This window comes from Dryobates pubescens, chromosome 25 (assembly GCF_014839835.1).
Source record: "Dryobates pubescens isolate bDryPub1 chromosome 25, bDryPub1.pri, whole genome shotgun sequence".
In the NCBI taxonomy this organism is placed as follows: Eukaryota; Metazoa; Chordata; class Aves; order Piciformes; family Picidae; genus Dryobates; species Dryobates pubescens.
In genome coordinates, this window is record NC_071636.1 from 2,759,524 (window position 1) to 2,780,935 (window position 21,412).

The 21,412-nt window shown below is 47.9% G+C and overlaps 1 long non-coding RNA gene across 1 annotated transcript in view; it reads left to right on the plus strand.

Moving 5' to 3' along the window:
* The window catches only part of LOC128898530 (uncharacterized), a 61,795-nt gene extending 41,773 nt beyond the window's left edge, over positions 1-20,022 (plus strand). The window contains exons 2-3 of the long non-coding RNA XR_008462875.1: positions 13,180-13,307; positions 19,837-20,022. This is a non-coding gene — a long non-coding RNA (uncharacterized LOC128898530). The remainder of the gene's footprint in view (positions 1-13,179; positions 13,308-19,836) is intronic.
* Positions 20,023-21,412: the final 1,390 nt, after the last annotated feature.

Sequence of the window (21,412 nt, forward strand, 5' to 3'; positions counted from 1 at the left end):
AAAAAATACAGCATGCACTTAAGGGCTTTCTTCCCTTCATTTGCTTCCCGTGCTTGATAAGTTGGACAGCAGGAGGTGGAAATTTTAAAGCCCAGAGGAGCAGAACTTGTCTGGGAGGAGAATCTGATGTGGTTTAGATCATTCTTTAGGCAGGACTGATTTCATATCTTGATGGATTTTTACATCAGCTCTCTCACTCTTTTGATTTCTTTCCTCTTCTGTGCACACACACACACACCACCCACTACTCTGTTGTCTGCCTTTTGCTCTTCTTCTGCCATCAGACTTTTAATATTATTATTGTTGATGTCTTTTCATTCCTGATGCCAAACTTGATTTGAAGATCACAGTACTGAGGGTTTCATTTTGAGCACCGTAGATGGAAAACTGAAGTCCTAAGTGACTGGAGCCCTTGGCCAATCTAATTGTTATTGACATTTGTGTCTGATTGTTCATCAAGGGGGGTTTGACTCGCAGGCCAAATCATTCTATTACCAGCGTTCCTTTCAGCCTTTTCTCTAACAAAAATACCCCAACCCAGTCAGCAGCAGACGAATCAATGGCAATATCTTTAGATGTCCATCTAGCTGGGCGTGAGAGTGGGGGGAGCAAAGACAGGGGAGATCATGTATGTCCTGTTTGTGCCAGCAGTGGCTTGGTGAACCGGCCGTATTGCGTTACAGGGGGAAAAAGGATCTCATTAAAGGGCTCCCATTTTCATGGCAAGGTGAAGGAGGCAGAGGAAGGAGGGGCTGGCAGGGCTAATTATATTAAGGTCATTTCACCTGTCAAAACTTTCCCTTTAGTGGTGTCCCTGGTGCCCTGGGATAACATCCAGATTTGTCCTGAATGGCGTCTCTGTTCCTGCTTCGGAGCCTTGACTGGTGGATCGTGAAGTGAGCTGCATGAAAGGAGCCCCGAAGGCACCCTTTTGCCTTCTTTTCACCTCCTGCTCTCCTTTGATTTTGCTTTCCCCCCCCTCTTGAGTTTCACAGTGGGTAATGATGAAGCCCTGCTGTGCTGCTCACTCAGACTCATGTTTTCTCCAGGAAGCCACGGAGGCAGCTGGCACACCAAGCACCACAAGTCCTACAGCTCGTGTTCAGCCAGGTTCTCGTCTCCATGCCTTTCAAAGCCATTTACACCCTGCTGCAATGCCAATTTATCCCCCTTGAAAGCTCTCCTCTGGAGCAGAGAGGGATGAAGCGAGGCTGATTTTGCTCATTACTCTAATGATGGAAACCAGAACGATGCAGACACAGGGGAATCAAAACAGAAACAAGGGAAATATTCTGTTTATTCCTTTGAAAGAGGCGAGGGGGTGGCTGGTAAACCAGAGTGGCCTCATCCCAGTGATGAACCCTAGCATTACCTGCCCTCCTTCAGGGAATTGTTCCATGCCATTAAGTTATTTCATTTTTCAGGAGCTGGGGGACAAACACACACAAAGGCAAATTTCTACAGTTAATCTTTCTCTCAAGGTGGGTGGAAGCTGTGCAGATGGCCTTGCTTTGCTCACATTAGCAGGTAGAAGTAATTGGGGGAAGGCGGCGATGAGAGGAACACAATAGGTCCATTCACGATCACGCAGGTTATAGTTGTCTCCACGGAAACAGAGCAGAAATTTCAGAGATCAAAGGCTTCTCCACCAAAAGTTGCTACCTAAGTGCATTGTGTAGAACAAGAGAGAAAGCAGGTGAGGAGGAAGAGCACCAAATTCATGTGGCCTTCAGCAGCTGGCTCAGTGAGTCAGATTTATCCTGCTGAAGAAGCATTGCTGGAGTCGAGATGGATTTGGGCTAACAAATCCATCTGCCTTTGAGAGATGCTCAGGAGGAGCAGTGAGTTGTGGACACTTCTAATGTATGGTAGAATTTGATGAGTTTCCCTAAACTGAGGCATATTTGGATCCTGGGATTGGCTTTTGAGTAGGAAAATAAGCAGAACCACATAGTTACCTCTTTAACTACCTCACTGGAAAATGAGCGAGAGTGGATGCAGAGTAGAACTCCTTGTTGGAAGGTGCTGCCAAGGTTGAACTGCATTTGGTCTTGTCAAATGTGTTAAATGGCCCCTAGTGTTAAGACGTATTCTTAGAAGGAAAAATCCCTGCTGTTTGTAGTTCTGGGAGCACAAGAGGGAGTTGTTCAAGCTGAGAGATATGTGTAACTACTGTCACACAAACCTCAGCCATTCTGGGCTCTTCCCATAGCTTCTAGAATACGAACAACTGCATCAGCAGCCTCTCTCCTCTTTCTATTTCACTGCCTGGTGCTGTTCTTCTACCCTCCTGTCTACTGTGCCAACTTAATCCAGCAGGAACATAACTGACCAGATTTGTCTTTGACTTTCTAATCGAGTTACATGGTTTTAGTGATGTCTTTTGGGAGGAAGTTCTGAAGAAAGACTGCTTTCTCCTTGGGAGAGGCAGACAGGTACCAGATGATCCCCTGGCCCTAAAGAAGGAAGGAAATACCCAAATGAGGAGAGGGCTGTGCATCCCTACTCTTGCTAAAATATTCCTTTGGAGCCAGCCCTGCTTGTTAGCACAAAACAATCTTGCAGAGCAGCCAAAATATTGGAGATCTCTTCCTTTTCTTCTTGCATGATCTGCAGCTTTGGCCTTGGGAAGGATGAATGAATGAGTTGAAATGCTCTTTTAGAAAAGGACATGCCAGGGTGGTGATCATCTCAAGGGCAATGGGAAATAGAAATATGTGCTAGGGCTGGCACTTGAGTATCCATCCTTGGTCCTGCTTCTGCCAGGTGTTCCCTCGGTCCCAGTGAAACAGGGCTGGAATCAAGCCTCCTGAGGCAGTAAGGTTTCCAGTGCAGTAACCCGAATCATTTTAAAGAGCAGAAGTCAGAGACAAAGCAGGGCATTGTAGGCAGCAAAGGTTGAATAAGAAGACCCTTGGGAGCCCCACCACTTCTCCCTTTAATCTGATCAGCAAGCAGCATTCTTGTAATTCCCTCCAGGTCACTCTGAATTCCTGCAGTTTTTCAGCCAGGTTGAAACCTTCCTCTGCAATATTAAATAATCTACAGGCTTAGAAAAAGGAGCCAAGCAAGAGCAATGCAAGGCTCAGCTTAGTTTCTATCAGAAACCAACAGGAAACTGCTGCATCCTTCTCCCAGTGTCTCTAAAGCTCAGTAATTTTAAGTTACTTTGTGTTGTGTTCTCTGCTTCTAAAATCCTTTGCAGGGTCGTTCTGAGAGGATGTTCCTGTGGTGTATTTGACATAGCAGTCACTGAATGCAACACCCATGTGATAAACCTCATAGCTTTATTTTTTTTCCTGGCTTAATTCAGGTGAAGCAACAGTTTCTGCTCTCTTTTCCAAAGGGAAGAGAAATACACCGCCTGAGGCAGCTTGGAAAATCTTGATGTCTCTATTTGGTCAAGTAGACAGGTCTGGCATTGTGGCTGCTGATGGCTAATCACAGCCTCCTCTCTGACTGACTGCTGTAGTGCTGGCTTAGAGCTGGGTGGTTTACGAAAGGACCTGTGAAGAGGGGAAAGGAACTTTATCTATGCATGAATCCAAGGCATTACCTTCAGAGAAATGCACCCTGAAATCTGTCTGAGAGCTGAGATTTAAAGGTATCTAAGGATAGATTCCCTACCAGAGTCATAGAATCACAGAATGCTTTGGGTTGGAAGGGACATTCAAAGGTCATCCAGCCCAAACCCCTGCAGTCAGCAGGGAGGTCTGCAACTGGAGCAGGTTTCTCAGGGCCTCATCAACCTGACCTGGAATGGTTCCAGGGATGGAGCATCTCCCACTTCTCCTGGCAACCTGTGACAATGTTTCACCACCCTCACAGTAAAGAAATTGTTCCTCATATCCATTCTAAATCGTCCTTCTTTCCATTTCAAGTAATTCACCTCTAGTCCCATCACTACCTGCACATACGAAAAGGTTGCCCTCAGCTTTCTTATCACCCCTTTAAGCACTGAAATGCCACCAGAAGATCTTCCTGGAGCCTTTGCTCTCCAGGCTGAACAAATCCAACTTTCCCAGCCTGTCCCCATGGCAGAATCTACCTTCTTCTCACCAAGCAGAGGAATTACTGCCTGCTAGTAGTGCTATTCCACAAGGAAAAGCCTTCTGCTGCACACATTGCTCTGCTTGTACCCACACAAGTCTGCCAAAACCTCTATTTGGTGAGTGAAGGTCAAGCTACAAAGAGGATTTATTCTCATGGGGGTAGGCAAAGCTTTTAAAGGCTGGGAAGGTGGATGATGGCACAGGGAAGGGGACAGGAGAATTGTAATGCTAATGAAGGCAAGGTTGGCTTTGTTCACACCTCATCTGTGTTGCATCTCAGGAGCACAGTACAGCCCATGGACACAGAATGAAGCAGGAAGATGAATCAAGAGAGTTAAAGCTGCTTTTCCATCCCTCAGTGGGAAATGAAAGTAGGGAATTCCTTGTTCCCAGTGTCCCAGGAAGACAATTCCCATTGACTTCAGTGGTTGGCAACTGCAGCCTCATGTGAAACTCTGCAAAACTTCACTGGAGATTTTCAATTATGCTGAAGTGATGAGAATAGTTAGAGAAGTGAAGTGTTACTGTGCTTCTGAGAATTGTATTTGGGAAGAGAACACATTTTCTTCCAAAACATAAAAGAAAGAAATCTTCTCGCTGTGGAAATGCATCGCCTGAAAACTCCAATGACATTAGGTCACTGCCTTCCTTTTATCAAGAACTTTGAAGTCTTGTCCTAGTTTTCTAATTTAGATTCTTGTGATAAGAGGTTCTCAGCAAGCCTGGGCAAAAGCCAAGACCCTCTCCCTCTAATAGGCTGGGAACGCAGCTACCGGTAGCCATTCCAGTTTTGAAGATGGGCCAGCTCTTAAAAGCAGCTGTGGGGACTCTGCAGAGACAAACCTCAAGACTTTGGGCTGCTTGACATCTCACCCAGCTCCTGGACCCAAATGTGTGAGCTGTACCTTGGACTTGGTCTTTAAAAGCATGGTGCTGTTGCTCTTTTCCTGGGCTCTGCTGTGCCAGCCTGGACAGCATGAGACAGGTTTCAATGCGGCGTGCTGAGTTCTTCAGATGCTTTAATTCCCCTCCTGGTGCAGTGTGGTCAGGTACCAGTTCCCACCTCATCTGCTCACAAAAGCTTGTGAAAGTTTCAAAGAAGAAGATGGAGAAATGAATGAATGGCTTACAGTTGGACTTACTTTTGTGTAAGTGCCCCTGGGGATGAGCCAGCCCTGGGCAAACCCCAACCTGGATCTCATCCAAGTCTGAATGACATGGCCATCTGTGGCCAGGAATGGGGAACTGAACATTTGTAGACAGTGACTGGTTTCCACTAGAGTCCAACACCCAAGAGTAAGTAGTCTTGGGGAAAGTGAGTAGGTACAAAGCTTTTCCTGCTCTGAGAGCCAAGGAGGCTGCTACCTGAGTGCTGTACACACACAAAGTCTGCCAAATGTTTCAGCAACAAGTAAAAAGGAGATCCTTGCACTCAGGAGAGCTCCCTGGTAGCCTGCACTATCCCACCTAGCAGAACTGGTTGCTATGGGTGTATTGACCATTCAGATCTGTCATGGAGAATGAAGGTGCTGGGTCTTAAGGAAAAGCATCTTTATTCTGAGGGTGCTGGAGCAGGCTGCCCAGAGAAGATGCAGAGTCTCCTTCTCTGGAGATGTTCAAACCCACCTGAACATGTTCCTGTGCACCTGATCTAGGTAAATCTGCTTTAGCAAGGGGGTTGGATTCAGTGATACCCAGAGGTCCCCAAACCCTGCCATGCTGGGATTCTGTGTGTCATTTGTGATGGTGCCTCAGCTCCAAGAGCAGGAGTGGATTGTCAGGGGGTGCCAGGATGGCTGGGCACTGCCATGTGCCTGAGTGAGCCATCTGATCTCACATGCTGTGTGTGCAGAGCAGGCCTGGAGCCCCAAAAGCTACATTTCATTTAGTAATTAATTAGTGATTCTTGACCCCAGGCAGCTTCAGCTTACTGACAATAACAAGATTACAGCCCATGTATCCGTTACCCTCCATGCCCTTACCTCTCTCATTCCATTACTGAAATCCCTTCCAACAAAGACAGAGGCTGCTGGCAGGAAAGGGTTGAAACGTCTTTCTCCTCATGGTTTGGGTCTGTTTCCTGCAGGTGTTCCCTATCCCTGCAGCAGCTCCTTGCTCCATGCCATTGCCCCCAAAGATCACCTCACCTAAACTGTCCTCCCAGCCACTGAGACGTGAATTATCTGAGACTCCTCCACTGCCTTCCCACAATGCCCTCTGTAGGCTCCAGAGGAATTAGAGTACCAACTTCCCACAGTGGGAGGGAAGTGGGATATGGCTGTGTGGGACCCAGTAAAATGGGCACAGCGTTGGTGAGGACCTGGTTGTGGTGGTTCCTCAGCAAGAGTGGGTGCACCTGAGCAGTGGTACCAGCTGTGCCAGCTGCCTGGGGAAGCTTGGCAGCAAGGAGGCAAGCTGGGAGCTGCTGTTAACCTCCTTTCCATCCCAAACAGGGCTGCTTTGACACTCAGAATGTTTTTAATTATTTGTTGGAAGATTTTGAGAGCTCCTAGGGTAATGGAGAGGCCTCAATCAGAGTTTCCTAGCTGAAGGCATCTAGGGATGTGCCTTAGCCATAGCTGAACCTTGTGTCAAGAGCAGAGCTTGTGCCAAGTGCTCAAGTGGTTCCTTGGTGACTCTGGGTCTTGATGGCTGGCAGCTCCAGGGATGTTGGAGTTTGCACCAAGTGCTGTGAAGTTTGGAGGGAAGTGGATGTTTCTCCTAAACTATCAGTTATTATCTTGTCTAATAACAGTGGGGTGCACTTCACCTTTCAGGGAAGGCATCACAGCTTCTTCATGGGAGTAACAAAGCAGCTCTAAAAAAACCCACAAACCAAACAATGAAAGGGGCTTTGGCTTGCTAAGGTGAGTTGGTGGCTGTGGCTGCAGCCCTGTGCTTGTTCCTTCTTACACTGTGCAATCCCTAATGGTCTGGAGTCATAGGCTTGAGCAGGGAATGAGTCCCCACTGCTTCTCTTTGCTTGGAAGATCAGCAGATGGTCCTGAGAAACCAAAATCCCTCTTCCAAGTAGGAAAAACTGGAAGGAAGAGATTCACCCCCCTGCTCGGTCTGACCTAGGTGAACTGTGTAAGGAATTAGCCCAGAATTCTTTTAGATGTTGTCATTGCCTCTAGGATTCCTAAAATCATGGCTGTGGAGGAAGCTGGGAGGAAGGATCAAAAACAAATGACCTGGGGGGTTGAAGCTCTGGCTGAGGGCATCTCAGCTCTGACCCGACCCAGTTGCACGGCATCACTGCTGGGTAATCTACCTATCTACCCACCAGGTTTTGTTGCTCAGGTCCAAGATTCATCTCTGTTCCTGTGGCCCACAAGAATGTTGCCAGAGACCCCACGTAACATCTCCTCAAAGCTGTTGTCTCCTCCCCAGCCCAGTGCAGCCGGGAGAGCCTGGAGGAGTGCAGCACAGTGCGGTCTGGGACAGCACAGAAGGAAAACACAATAGAGCAGGGCCAGATGTTGCCACATCAGTGGTGAAGCAGATCGGCCAAGAACTGTCGCCAGGACAAACATAATGTTGTTGTATCAGTCCAACCCTGTCTCCTGCTCTTGGCAGCTGCCTTCCCACCGTCAAACCGCCTTCATCTCTCCCATGTCCTCTCTCACCCATTCCTCACGTCCTCTGTGAGAGGCTGAATCGGCTGCAACAGTGCTGAACCCCTGGAGCAGGTTGCCCAGGGAGGTGGTGGAGGTCCCTTGCCTGCAGATATTGAGGGTCAGACTTGATGGGGTTGTGAGAAACCTGATCTAGTTTAGGATGTCCCTGCTTACTGCAGGGAGGTTGGACTAGATGAGTTCTAGAGGCGTCTTCCAACCCAGTGCATTCTAGGATTCTGTGAACAGGGCAAATCATAGAATGGTTTGACTTGGAGGGGACCTTAAAGTTCATCTCATTCCAATCCCCCTGACACAGGCAGAAAGCATATTTCTCCAAACTTGCTGCCCAGTTAATCACTGCAAGAGGCTGTTCCCACCGCTCTCGATCACCCATGGGTATCATGAGGGGAAGAAAGGGAGCAATTCGTGCTATTTGGTGGCTTGGACTGCATGTGTTCAGTGAGAATGGGCTCCTCTTCTCTTTCCTCACACCCACCCTGCCAGTCCTCCCCCCACCCCACCCCCAGCATGGCACTTCATGAGAGCATATGGCACGATGTGATCCGATACTGTGCTGTCCTTGGGGGGAAAAAATGTAGTGAGTGATTTCTTTTGTTTTAAGCTGTGTAATTGGTAGGGAAAACATATCCTCTTCTAGTGGCTTTGCTTTTATTGTCGTGTTTAGGAAGTTTCTTTGCATGTCATAACATTTTGTCTGTTTTTACTGAAATCCTTCCACGAAGGAATGATTGTTTGCACAAACAGACTGACATGTTGATACAGGCTGACAACTGCATGGCTAAGACCAAAATAAAATGTAAAGTAAACACATTTGCATAAGTTTATAATGGAAGCCAGTTCTTACCAAGTAGAGGAAATGGGGAGATGTGAACCTAAGCAGCTTATCTTGCATCTCCCCTTTCTGCTGTGCCCCTCATTCTTAACCTCTGCTCCCTGAGTGCCATGGGAGAGTTGTCTGATTTTTCCATTCAGATTTGAAACAACAGGTCCCTCTTGTAGTTCACTTCTGGTTTTGTTTTGCTTAGAAGGGAGGGCAGGGAAGGAGGGAGCCCTCCCTGCTTTCCCCTCATGTGAAACTGGTTGGTCTTTCCATCCTTTTTCTCCTCAGTTACACTTTAAAAGGCTTCTGTCAATGTATTTTCCATCACTTGGAAATCACATTGACATCCTGCTGCTCTGTGTCATGAGCATGTAGCATCGCAAAGTGCTGATTTGGTGCTATCTATTTCTTGAGCTGCTTGTGGCATGCTTTGCTTAAGGATTTTGAGAGCAGTGCCTCCATTCTCCAGATGAGGAAACCAGAGGGGAGGGCAATGATTTCCTTCTGGGCATCCTGCAGCTTTCTGGTAGAGCCAAAAGCAGGACCTGGATTATTGGCATCCTGGCTGACTCCAGGGAGGTTTGTTAGTGCCCAGCTACCTGGAAGTAATACAGCTTCCTGTTGTGTGTGTGTGAGACTAGCTGGAGATAAGAGCCCTTGCCCTGCACCCATGGGTATCACAAGGGGAAGAGATGGAGCAATTCATGGGGTTGGGTGGCTTGGACTGAATGTGGTCAGGTGATGAGAAGCTGAGGGAGCTGGGGGTGTTTAACCTGGAGAAGAGGAGGCTCACGGGAGACCTTATTGCTCTCTACAATTACCTGAAGCGTGGTTGCAGCCAGGAGGGGGTTGGTCTCTTCTCCCAGGCAAGCAGCACCAGAACAAGAGGACACAGTCTTAAGATGTGCCAGGGGAAGTTTAGGCTGGAGGTGAGGAGAAAGTTCTTCACAGAAAGAGTTGTTAGCCATTGGAATGTGCTGCCCAGGGAGGTGGTGGAGTCACCGTCCCTGGAGGTGTTCAAGAGGGAATTGGATGTGGCACTTGGTGCCATGGTCTAGTAAGCATGAGGTCTGTGGTGACAGGTTGGACTTGATGATCTTTGAGGTCTTTTCCAACCTTGTTGATTCTATGATTCTATTCTGTTCTATGATGGGCTCCACTTCTCTTTCCTTATCCCCACCCTTCAAATCCTCCCCAATGAAGAAGTCCAGGAGTGTTTGTCCTACACACCATGGCATGTGCTGTGGCATCAAGCAGGACTATGTTTTTGGCTTTCACAAAGTAACTCCTCAAAGACTTATCTGAATCCTGAAAATATCTTTTGAGGGGCTTCCTAAGCTTGGTTGTCTCAGAAGGACCTGAAAGAGACCTTACAATCAAAACCACAATGAATCCATAGTTGGAGAGAGGGAATGAAGGATCTTGTAAATTATTTGGTCTTGTAAAAATCATGTTAAGTCCCTGCAACAGAAAGATGCTTAAACTCAACTGAGATAGTAAGGATAGACTCTAGATCTTCAAAGACTATTTCCTTGACTTGCACAATGCCCTTTGGCCACTGGGTTTGGCCAGGTGATAGGAGAAGATCTGCTAAACTGGACACAGCTGTGTCACCTGAACCTCAGAAATCCCTCAGCAAGGCAGTCCCATCTGATGCTCATGGCCCTGATCTTTAAAGTGGGTAATAGAGGGGCAAAGTTATCTCTTGTAGCAGCTTTGAATGTAGCCACTTTCTTTTTGAGAAGGAGGAGCTAACTGGTGCCAAAGCACCAAGCAGAACCCTTGTGAGCAATTCTTAGAATCATAATCATTCAGGTTGGAAAAGGCCTATAACATCATCATGTCCAACCTTCTACCTGACCACCAGACCATGTCCCAAAGTGCCATGTCTACACATTTTTTTAACACCTCCAGGGATAGTAACTCCACTACCTCCCTGGGCAGCCTGTTCTTGCTATGGATGGAAGAGGATAATAGCTTCTAAATTGCTGAAGGGACCTTGAAGCCCTGGTCTCACAGGGCATGGGCAATCTATATGCATGGTCATGTACTGTGTGAATTTGGGGAGGATAGTGTGGTTTGAGTGTTTCTGAATTTGCCTAGTTTAGGCAGGTTTGGGACTGGTGTGTTAGCTTCAGTGCCTTCCTTGAATGGTCCTTATTTTGGGAACTGGTGTTCAGTCCTTGGAGCTGTAAGGTCTCACAGTGATCCTCACGTCAACCTCATTTGCAGTGCAGCTCTATCTCACAGGCTGAAGCACTGAGGATGTTTTGGTGCTGGAGCAGGTCCAGAGAAAGACAATGAAGATGGTGAAGAGCCTGGAGAACAGGCCCTGTGAGGAGCAGCTGAGGGAACTGGGATTCTCCGAGGGGCTGAAGGGAAATATCTCTCTCTACAACCCCCTGCAAGGCGATTGGAGCCAGGTGGAAGTTCACTCTTTTCACCCAAGGAACAAGTGATAGGATGAGAGAAAACTGCCTCAAGCTACACCAGGTGAGGTTGAGGTTGGATATGAGGAAAACTCACTTTGCTGCAAGAGTGGTCAGGCAGTGGAACAGGCTGCCCAAGGAGGTGGTGGAGTCATCATCCCTGGAGGTGTTCAAGAAACATGTGGCCATGGCACGTTGGGACATGGTTTAGTGGGCATGGTGGTGTTGGTTTGACAGTTGGACTTGATGGCCTTGGAGGTCTTTTCCAATCTTAGTGATTCTCTGATTCTGTGAATCCCTACAGCTTGCTCAGCAGCCCATGCTCCTCCAGAGCTGCAGAGCCAGTCAGGAAAGCAGCTGTTTTCCTGCTCTGCCTTTAGCTCTGGGTATGGCCCAAAAGGGACCGCAGGGTCAGAGCTCAGTTTGTTGCGCATCTGACCTTGTGGTCATCTGGAGGGACTTTGCTGATGACATTGCAAATAAATAGAGTAGCACAAGGGTGCTTTGTCATGGCAATGTCATCCTGGAATAGCTTAGTGGAGCATTATTTAGGGTGGTTTTTTTTCCCCTACAACATTACATATCCTGGTGAGAGCCTAACAAGAAAAATATGTGTTTAGGAGAATCTTAGACACAGTGTCCCCACAGCCAGACCCTTCTCGTGTCTTTCTTTTGTTGGATTTAGAGTGTTTCTTTCTCTTGAAGGGAATTGTGCACCAAACTTTCATGAGCATCAAGATATGAGGATTACCAGCCCTGCTTTTGATTTCCAAGAGCCAGCGATGGGACTGTGACATCTAAATGACTGATGCAGTGTGTTTGACCCATAGCTAGAGCTGGATCTGCTGAACCAGGGAGGTTTGGGCAAATAATCTAGAATAGTTAGAGAAAAAACTATTGAGTTTGGAAGGGCAAGAAGAAACATTGAATCACAGAATGGTCCAACCCCCATGCTAAAGCAGGGTCACCCACAGCAGGTTGCCCAGGGTCCCAATGTCCATGCAGGTTTGGAATCTCTCCAGAGAAGACTTCACAGCCACTCTGACAGCCTGCTCCAGGATCCTCAAGTGAAACACCACTCACTAGACCAGCTTGCTCAAGGCCTCACACATTCTGGCTTTGAAGAACTCCAGGCTTGGAGCCCCCATAGCTTCTCTGAGCAACCTGTTCCAGCACCTCACCACCCTGATGGGGAAGAATCTCTTCCTAAAATGTTGTGGCTAGAGCTGAACTAGCTTATGGAAGCACCAGATCCTCTTCCTGGCCTTGCTCTGAGTTTTCTGAGAAACTATAAACCAGTCACATAGTTCCCTTCTCTGCCCTGGTATTGTTATTTGGGAATAATTAGCTGTTTTCTGACTGCTGCATCTGTTCAGACTGCAGCTAACTGGAACCTGACTTTAAACTACGTGACCAGACACAACAGCAAGATGTTAGTCAATGTTTGGCTTGTCTGATAATTTTCATAGCTAATCTATCAGATAAAACCAAGCACAAGCTGACCACATCTCCTTCCCAACCATAGTCTAAATGGTGGTTTGACAGTTGTGTATTTCTGGACCACTGCTTCTTTTTTAAGCCGATACAATCGTGCTGCTGGCAGTGTGGGTGGCACTGCTTTTGGACTGGAGATGTTAATAGCTCAGACATGATGGAGGAGCTAAAGAACAAAGAATGTGAAAGCTTGATTCCCAGGTCAGAAGATGATGGGAGTATTATTTGAGTCCTCTGGATAACATCTGATATATATTACTTCATAGAATTGTTGAAGCTGAAAGAGACCTTTGAGATCCTCAAACCCAACTGCTTGCCTAGAGCTCACAATCCCACCACTAGTGCCACTAAACCATGTCCCTCAGCACCACATCCAAGCACCATTTAAAAGCCTGCAGGGATGGTGGCTCCACCACCTGACTGGGCAGCCTGTTCTGGCGCCTGAGAACCCTTCCTGTGAAGGCGTTTTTACCAATAGCCAACCTGAACCTCCCTTGGCACAACCTGAGGCCATTTCCTCTTGTCCTGTCACTTGTTGCATGAGACCACCCCCCACATCCCTGCAATCTCCTTTGAGGTAGTTGTAGAGGGAGATGAGCTCTCCCCTCAAAGACAAGGGCCCAACTAGTGGTGATTATGCTACCCCAGCTTCCAAAACTCACTGCTCGTGCTGATAGATAAAAAGATGTTAGAGATGTGTGCTGCTGCTTAAAAATCCCTACTTGCTACCCTGTGTCTCACAGGTCAGCTGCACTGGTTTTCCATGTCGTTATCTTGAGGAGGCAGAGAGGGCTTGAGCTGTCATCTGCTGCTGGGAACTGCTGGGAACCATCATCCTCATCGTGCTCAGGCTTCAGATGGTTTACACAAGGTTTGTAAATGCAATGCTTCGGGAAGATGCTTGTCCTTGCTGGGGTATGCTAGAATAAACGAAGGCTGCTGCTTCCACAAAGTGTGGGAGCAGTGAGTCACGTTACACAGATGGACTTACGTAGAAAAACTCCCTGCTAGGTGTCAGAAGAGAATGTGCTTTGTGCCTGCAGCCTCTGCGGTTGACCAACACATGCTGTAAGAATGTCCTGGATCCGCAGCGAACCAGCTAGAGCTGGGAGCTCTGACCAGCTCACAGGGACAACCAAATCCTACACAAACCACTCAAAAACTTCCCAGTGGGAGAAGGGGATGCAGAGTAAACTTAGCCTTCTGGCAGCACTTGACAGGGCTGTGATTTGTACCTTGTAAAAAGCACATTTGTTAGGGACAACCTGGTGCACGTTGGTCGCACCACAGGCTCGGATGAAGTTGCTGCTGCTCGTGGCAGGACATCCGAGATCGTGAACTCCCTCCTTTTCCCTATTCCCATCACAGAAACCTTTGAGGAGGGCAAGAGCCTGTTACTGGAGCTGCCTGAAGGCTGCTTAGAGCAGCGAGGGCTGTTGGATAATATGTGTACAATTATTTTTTTGTGTTGGTTTTTTTTTTTCTTAATGGCTTTTTATGAAGAAGGAAGTCAGAGCTGGGCTGGTGAGACTGAAAGAGCAGGGAGTGGAGTGGCTGTCAAGGGTCAGCCTCCCAATAGCCCTGTGATCAAAGGCTGCTCTCAGCAGCATGAGTTTATAGGCAGCCAAGACAAACAATGAACAACTTTATCTCCTTTCAGGGGGGGGAAAAAGAAGGGGAAAAAAAAAAAGGAAGGGAAAAAAAAAAAACTAAAACCCACTTTAATTCCAGGAAACCACTTCTGGACCAGACAAATTTGGGTAGTTATTCCTCCTCTCTCTCCTATAATGCAACTGTTTCTAGATGAAGGATGATAACAGGGAGACAGCAGAGTGAAGCCCAAACGCAACCCAGGGTTGTGCCATGTTCTCAAGCGGCGTAAATTGGCCCGGGTCCAGGGAAGTTGAAGCAGCACAACCAGTTTACCCCTGCTGAGAATCTGGCCTTCACCAGCAGCTGTCACAGCGGGGAAGCTCGGGATTGAATCGTGGCCATTTCCCTGAGTTCGATCCCTTCTCCGAAGGTGTTGCCTCATTTGTTTGCAGCTGGAATCTCGCCCGTTTGGCTGTCCCAGCTGTGGCCTCAGCTGGTCAGAGCACAGCTGGCCGGTTTTAAACATGTTGGCTTCAATGTCAACTGGCTGACTCCAGCGAACGGAGGGGGAAAAAAATGTTTTGGGCTCCTGTGTGGTTGATTATTTGTTTGGGAGGGGAGGAAGAGCTGAGAAGCAAGGCTGTTATTCCTAAAATGGAAAAAGCTGCAGAACTTTGAGTTGGGTTCGGATCTGAGGGAGAGGAATCTTCTCAAAATGCAGCGTGTTCTTGATTTAGGATTTCCTGTTGGATCCATTTCAGAAAACTCTTTGAGTCCTAAGTGGCCAGATTCTCAGCTAGAAGCAATCTGTGAAGCTCAGCTGATATGAATCATTCAGCGCACTGACCCCAGCTTAAGATCTTGAGTCGAGGTCCAGTGGCGGATTGCAAGGATCTGTCCTCCTTCAGGGGTTCACAGAGGACTAAACTGAAAGTGGTAGTCCTGAGGTTCAGAGCTGCATGTGGGTGTTTAATCCCCCTGCAGTGCCTGCACACAAACACACACATGCAGAATAATTTGGGGGTTGGACTGTGGCTGGAAGATGTAAACATCTTTGCTCAGCATGGGCTGTAAGGTTTGGTTTGGTGTTTATGCTAGATGGGCCTGGTCACATCAGCCTAGGGGGAGGCAGGAAGCCCCCCAACCTTTCAACCAAACAGCTTTGGGGATTCTTGTAGCCACCACTGCTCCTTGTGCTAAATATTTCTACCCTTCTACACGCTGAACATGGAAAATACTGTGAGAAAAGCTTGCTGAGCCAGAATTTAGTGCTGAGAATAGAGGCAAAAAGCCCTGGGGGCTCACGAGAACATGTTTCCATAGCCTTTCCAGATGTCCCTACAAAAAAAAACACCCAAGTATTGGAGAGCTGGAAGAGCATGGGGATAGGTACTCCTGAAATGGTACTGGGGATCATTGTCTTGAGGTGTAGGAGTAGAGCCATGGGAAGAGAGCTGCTGCTGAAAGGAGTGGTGAAGGACACAGGATTATGGCACCTTCTCTTCTTTCCACCCACCTCTGATCTTCCAACTTCCATTATGGATTTAGGGAGAAAATGGGGAAGAGGCAGGTAAAGTTGGGTCCAGACGTGAATATTGAGGCCGGTCACATAATCAACAGCAGGTCAGGTCTTTGAATTCTCTGTCCCAAGGTCTTACTACACAAAGTTACTGAAGCTGCAGAAGTGCAACCAGCCCAGGGAAGAAAAGCATTCACGAACCTGTTACTGTCCTCCAGCAGAAAGGTCTGAGCTGCAGCAGAGACTTGGTGGTGGTGGGGTTTTATTCTGTGGACCTCTTGATTTTATTACTGTTCTCTTAACCTTCCTTCCACCACAGGAAGGAGCAGCTACTGGAGACCTGCATATAAGGAAAGGATTCCAGAGCTGGGATGGGACAGGAGGTCCTAGATCTTCTTTTCCTGGCTGCAAATATTGGTCCAGGAATATTCCCTAATCCCTGACCTTCATTCCATGCCTGACAGCAAGGGCTGGACTGTATCCACTGCTGCCATCTCCCCCTTGATGTCTCATTCTCTGTTCATACACTTTCTATTCTTCTTTCTTTGTCAGAGTCAACACTGCAGCTGCTTGTCAGTAACAGCACAACGTGGGTGACTTTATTTTGTTGAACTTTTTTGGCCTACAGGCCTTTGTTTTAAGCCCACAGCATTCTGCTTGCTGCTTGTTGCTCCTGCCTCATAGGAGCCTTTGGGCTCCAGAAGCACAGAAGGGACAGTCTGGTATTAAGGTGCATGGCACCTTCAGCAGGTCTTAAGAGAATTAGGTGCCCACTTCCCCAGGGCTTTTAGTGAGGTTCAGCTCTCCAGTTCCTAGAAGGTGCCTGTGATTCCCTCAGCCAGAACACGCTGCATTTCCATACCGTGGTTCATTATTTATGTAGAGTATTTCTGCATAATTACCAGACTCTCATGAAGGTCTCAGGGTGGCTCTGTGGATGCCAAGGGATGACCTCATCTGTAGTTAATGAAACTCTGGTGACCGATAGACCTGTGACTTGCTCTAAGCACCGGGCAACGTGAGCCAGCTCCGTACCTCGCCCTGATGAGTTACCCCCATTCTGCCACTACAGAGAAGCTGGAAATCCAGTTTAACCATCTGCTTGGGAATTCCCCAGTAGCTGGAGGGGATTGAGCATTCTCACACCCCAGCATCGAGGGTGCGGTTGAGATGAAGGACGCATGCGTGGGACTCGTGCATGCTGCCTAAGCCAGGCTGACCCCCAAAAGCTGTCCCTTTGGAACTGGGACCCCTAGTCAGGACCCAGCACAACACTTTGTACTGTCTGTTCTTTCCAGGGGTTGGACAGCGTGTCCCTAGCATCCTGAAAGCTCAGTGGCTGAGTGTTGGGATATAGCTGAAAGGAGGATGTCTGATGGGCAGGTGTTGGGAGTCTTCCCCATCTCACTGCGTTAGAGGACCTGCAGAAACCTGGGTGCTATTTGTTCTGAAATCAGGCAGGAGGTGCAGAATGCACTCGAGTAGAACAGACTGTATGGGGGAGAACACTCTCAAAAAGGGCAAGAGCTCCCCCTACAAGTCAGGGCCTTTCTGAAATGTCTGCGAGCACCCTCAAACACTGTTAAAATGGTCTGCAGCACAGCCCTGTTAGGAACTGGCCCTCCAGACTCTTATTGGAAGTCGTGTCATCTTCCATCTTGGCAAGCAAGATGGAAAACCCCAGATGTTGAACAACATGTGGCAGCAGCACACACTCCAAAATCAGGGAGAAACCAGTGACTTACCAGCCAGAGCCTGGACCACCACTGGACTGCAGGGTTAAGGGGTCCAGGGGTACAGACTGGACTTTTCGTTCATCTTCATCTCTTCACATGGGAAGTTGTTTAAGCCCAGTGGGGAAATGACTTGTTGATGGGGGAGCTGGTGGTTCACTCTTGACCTTTGCAAGTCCAGACGCCTTGCCAGGACAGGGGAGCTGGTGGTTCACTCTTGACCTTTGCAAGTCCAGATGCCTTGCCAGGACAGGGGAGCTGGTGGTGCTCTGCAGTGGTACAGTGTGAGCTGAGAACATCACCAGGAGAGAGGTGACTTTTTGTTTGCAAGGATGGTTTACTCTGTTGCCAAAATCTGTAAATTATTACACAGGAGGACTTTGGGAGGCCAACAACAAGGTTAAGCGTTGCAGCAAGGAGGTTTTATTTATTTCTCTGGCAAAGCTGCCAGCAAGAGCAGCACAGTGGAGCTGACTGGGTCTCAGTGGGACGTTGCTGTTCGAGAGGACAGCAGCTAGAGGCTGGCTCTGTGCTGGGTGTGAAAGCTGTTCTTATGACCCAGTGGTCAATATATTGGAGAAATCTGCAGCCCACAACCAAGCCTGGATTGAGTTAGAATTGCCCAATGACCTATTAGTGCAACATGCTTGGGTTTTTTTCCCTGGCATGCTCAGATTTTTCTCTACCCTGAAACTTCATTAGTGTTGTGTTGGGCTGTTTGGGTTTTTTTTCCCTTCACTTCACACATAGTTAGGAAAATGTGCTGCCTTTATTTGCTGTGTGGAAGAAAATATCCTCCTCTTTTGCAGGGTTGTTTTTTTGTTGTTGTTTTGGGTTTTTTTTCCAAGCTTAATTAGAAAAATTGCTTTCAGGTTCTGTTTTTCAATAGGCAAAAATACAAACTGGTTTGGTTTGGGGTTGGGTTGGTTTGGGTGTTGTTTTTTTTAATGGCTGAATTTTGGGACAGAAGAATGAATATTACCTGCTTTTCTGTCATGGGTCAGAACAGAAACCTTTACATGAAAACTGACTGACTTGATGGTATTTTTTTATGGGGAGGATTAGGGTAAAGAGCAGAAAGAATAGCTCTAGTTAAAACTCCTTTTGGCAAGTCACTGCGGCTCAGCACACTCAACAAAATTCCACCCTGCCTCTGTTCTTTGCTGGATTTACTCAGACACTGTTAACCTCCCAACTGCAGTTTTCTTTGACAAATATGGTTTTCATTCTGCATGTTTTGCTGCTGTTTAGAGCCTTATCAGTTCCCTGCTTGACCAGAGACGCTTCTGTGTTTTCCTCTTGGATGTACTCGCCGTCCGCAGTGCACACCCAACCTGAGCATTGCTGTTGGGTTGTTTCATTGCAAGCCAAACACTTTTTCTCCCAGTTCCCCACCCCCCTCTCCCCTCCTTGCTGTTGAGCTCCACGATGGGGAGTGTGGAGGAAGGGAAATATAGAGCTCATTTATTTTTAAGTAACTGTAACTAATGGCTTGATCAGCTAACGTAGTGGAAAATATGCAAACTGCTCGGAGGAGAGTGGATGTTAAAAATGTAACTTCAACATTATTGAGACATCTTTCAGCTCTAATGACAGACTGAATAACAAACATGTCAGAAACTTTGTTGCTTCTCTAAGCAAAACCGAATAATTGGATTTATTTCCAGTGATGGTTTTGCATTTTACGTCTTCGGCTCCTCATCCATTTTCCTGTAGCTCTGTGTCAGATCTCGTTGCTCTGAAACAGAAGAGGGAGCAGGGTAAGAGGACTTCTTCATACCTCCCTCTCTGCTCTGCCATGCACCTTTTTTTTTTTTTTGGCTTATCCTCATAAAATTAATTCTCAAACACTTCTGCTCTGACAGGTGCATTTGTTGGCTGTGGCTGTTTCTGCTCCCTGAGCAGATCCTTGGTTGAAATGAAACTGGTGCCAGTTTATTAATTTCTCAGCAGCAATATTGCCTTGATGATCCGCTCCCCACAGTCTGGAGCTGTGAAATATCTTTCCCAAGCCTTCGTATCAATCAGGGGCTGATTCTACTATGGATGGTGGCCCTGGCCTCATCTCTGCAAGCCTCCTGTCATGCCAAGGGCTGCAAATAACACGGTGGAGGCTATGGTGGGATCCTTTTTCACAGCTCTCATAGGAAATAGTGTGATAAAGTCCATTCTCTAACGAGACAAATGTGGAGAGGGTGTATTTATTTCCTCTTAGAAGTTATCCCCGCCAATGCCTGTGTGAGACAGGTTCATATGATTGCTGTCCTTCCCTGACAGAGGGGCTTGGGAGGACCTTCATGGCATTCTGCCACGCCTGCCAGCCCCTGCAGATCTCTACACCCAAGTTGCTCCTTGCCCTTCTTGCCACAAGGAGCTACATTTGCATTTCTCCTTCTCTGGAAGGGAAATTGGACCACAGAGCTGGCCCACAGCTTCCCTCCACACTGCAGTGGGGACAGAGCAGCTCAGACACATGGGTTTGGGTTTCTTTCTTTTTGCCTGTGCCTTTTCTTTTTAATTGGATGCAGAGCTGCAGCAAACCATTCCACCCACAGGTGAGATCTTTGGAAAACTAACTGCCCAGAGCTCTGAAGCTTTCAGCCTTCACGCTAACGCACGGGCCCAGCTGGCTGGAGATTAAAGAGCGCAGTTGAAAACCAAAAGAGCATTTGAAATTGCACCACTGAGCTGGCAGGAAATTCCAGCTTTTTGTAGCTGTCGGAGGCGTTGGAACGGCGAGGAACCAGAAGGTAATATTCAGAGGTGAATCGCATCATCAGCAGTTCGGCGGCGAGCATCGCCCCGCCCCGAGCACGGCCTCGGCTGCGGGAAAAGGGGGGAGACCCATCCCCAGCCTTCCCACGTTTGGGGAGGGGGAGAAAAAAGGAGGGGAGAGCGCCTTGGCTTGCAGCCTGGCTCATGCTTCAGCTATCTTTCTGCGCAGAAGAGGCCTCTTAAATGCTTGGTGTGAATCCCAGCGCGGCGCTCGGCGCTTGCGTTGCGGAGGGAGCTCCAGCGAGCCTCGGGCGTGCCAGAGATCTCCGGGGCAGATTGGACATTTTTGTTGTACCCAAGATAAACGCTCCCCCCTTGCCACTTGGACTGAATTGCTCAGAAGATAGCTCGCAGATTAGTGGGCTTTTTAACTGCTCTGGAAGGAGTCAGAGTTTTGTGTGGATTGATGATAGAGAAGATTTTGCCTGGAAGGAACAGGGATAGGAGACCAGGAGGACTGGGTGGTTTTCTGGACCTTTATCCTTCATTAGTGCGGGCGTGTGTGGGCCTGAAATGAGACCGTTGGTGAATATTGGTCCTGAAATTGTCTTGAGAATCAGTGTGGCCACTCATTCCCTTCCTCCCCTAAATGAGCTGCCAAAGATTATCACTCCGGTGACAATGCTTAGAGGCATCTGAAGAACTTGAGGCCTCCTGTGAAGCCACTGGCACCAATGGGAGACTTATGCTTCCTCTTCTCTCATCCCCTTTCCTCCCCCCTACACCGAGAGTGGCAGATCTCGGATCAAGCCCTGCCAACATGAGCGGTGGAGAACAGAATCTGCGTTGACGACAGACGGAACGAATGTTATGGATGCATCCCAGGCCCCGAGCTGTTGTGCCACATAAATCAGTAGCAAAACTTTGCCAACTCAGAATGCTTCGCAGGAGAAAACTTTCAGCCAGCTTAATGTCTGGCTTTGCAACCCCAAAATTGTATGGTCAAAAAATAAGGGTGAATATGCATGCCCTCACTGGAACTTCCAGCCAGTGGAGCTAGTTTTGGTCGGGCTTGTGGAGGTGAAAGTGTCTTCATGATAAGCCACTTCTCAAAGATAATCTATTGCCCAGAACTCAGTTGTTGCACTGTACCAACAGGCTGTGGATGCTGCAGATGAAGTGTGAGGTTCCAGGCTGCAGAGATGCTGTCAGAGCTGCACAGGTGGCTGGATGCATGCGACATGGCCAACCCCAGCCGGTCAGACATGAGTAGATACCAAATGGCCAGGGGATCCAAAATATTCCATCTTGCTCTCTCTGCTCTTGTGCTGGTTGCTGGACCTGCTGCTTCCCAGAGAAGGACTTAAACCACACAAACTTTGCTTGTTTGCTCCCATTATGAGAGCTGCATCCCAG